This window comes from Ictidomys tridecemlineatus, unplaced genomic scaffold (genome assembly GCF_052094955.1).
Source record: "Ictidomys tridecemlineatus isolate mIctTri1 unplaced genomic scaffold, mIctTri1.hap1 Scaffold_122, whole genome shotgun sequence".
Taxonomy (NCBI): Eukaryota; Metazoa; Chordata; class Mammalia; order Rodentia; family Sciuridae; genus Ictidomys; species Ictidomys tridecemlineatus.
Genome location: NW_027521114.1, coordinates 563,437 through 564,768, shown reverse-complemented (window position 1 = coordinate 564,768; position 1,332 = coordinate 563,437).

Below are 1,332 nucleotides of genomic sequence, written 5' to 3'. Positions count from 1 at the left end.
CTTCTGCACCCCAGTACCAGACCTCTGCTCTCTACAACGATCCTTCTGCACCCCAGTTTACAACCTCAGCTCTCTGTAGCAGTCCTTCTGAACCCCAGTCTTCAACATGTGCTCTCTGCAACAGTCCTTCGGCACCTCAGTCTTAAAATTCTGTTCTCTGCAAGGATCCTTCTGCACCTCAGTCTCCAACCTCTACTCTCTGTAACAGTCCTTCTGCACCTCGGTCTCCAACATCTGCTCTCTGTAAGATGCTTATGAAAACCAGTTTCCAACTCTGCCATATGTAAAAGTCATTCTGGAGCCCTTCTCCAAACTCTGCTCTTCGTAAAAGGCCTTCTGCACCCCAGTCTTAAACCTCTGCTCTCTGTAACAGTCCTGCTGCACCTCGGTCTACAATCTCTGCTCTCTGTAAGATCCTTCTGACACCTTGTCTAACAACTCTTCTCTCTCTAACATTTCTTCTGCACCCCAGTCTAGAACCTCTGCTCTCTGTAACAGGCCTTTTTCAACACAGTCTCCAACCTCTATTCTTTGTAACAGTCTTTTTGCACCTCAGTCTCCAACGTCTGCCCTCTGCAAAGATCCTTTTGCACCCCAGTCTCCAACATCTGCTCTCTGCAACAGACCTTCTACACCTCAGTCTCCTACGTCTCCTCTGTTTAACACCATTTCTGCAACCCAGTCTCTAAACTCTGTTCTCTGTAAGGTCTTTCTGCACCTCAGTTTCCAAACTCTGCTCTCTGTAACATTCCTTCTTCAACCCAGTCTCCAACCTCTTCTTTTTTCAACGGTCCTGCTGCAACCCAGTCTCCAACCTCTGTTCTCTGCAACAGTCCTTCTACTCCCCAGTCTCCAAACTCTGCTCTCTGTAACAGTCCTTCTGCAAGACAGTCTCAAACATCTTCTATCTGGATCAGTCCTTCTGCACCACGGTTTCCAACATCTGCTCTCTGTAAAAGTTCTTCTTCACCTCTGTCTCCAACCTCTGAACTCAGCAACCCTACTTTTGCACCGCATTCTCTAACCTCTGCTTTCTGTAACAGTCCTTCTGCACACCATTCTCTAACCTCTGTTCTCTGCAACAGTCCTTCTGAACAACAGTCTCCAAACTCTGTTCACTGTTATGGTCCTTCTGCACCCCAGTCTCCAACCTCTGCTTTCTGTATCAGTAATTCTGCACCCCAGTCTCCAAACTTTGCTCTCTGTAACATTCTGTCTGCACCTCAGTCTCCAAACTCACTCTCTGTGACAGTTCTTCTGCACCCCAAGTTTTAAACTCTGCTCTCTGCAACAGTTCTTCTGAATCCCAGTCTCCAACATCTGCACTCTGAA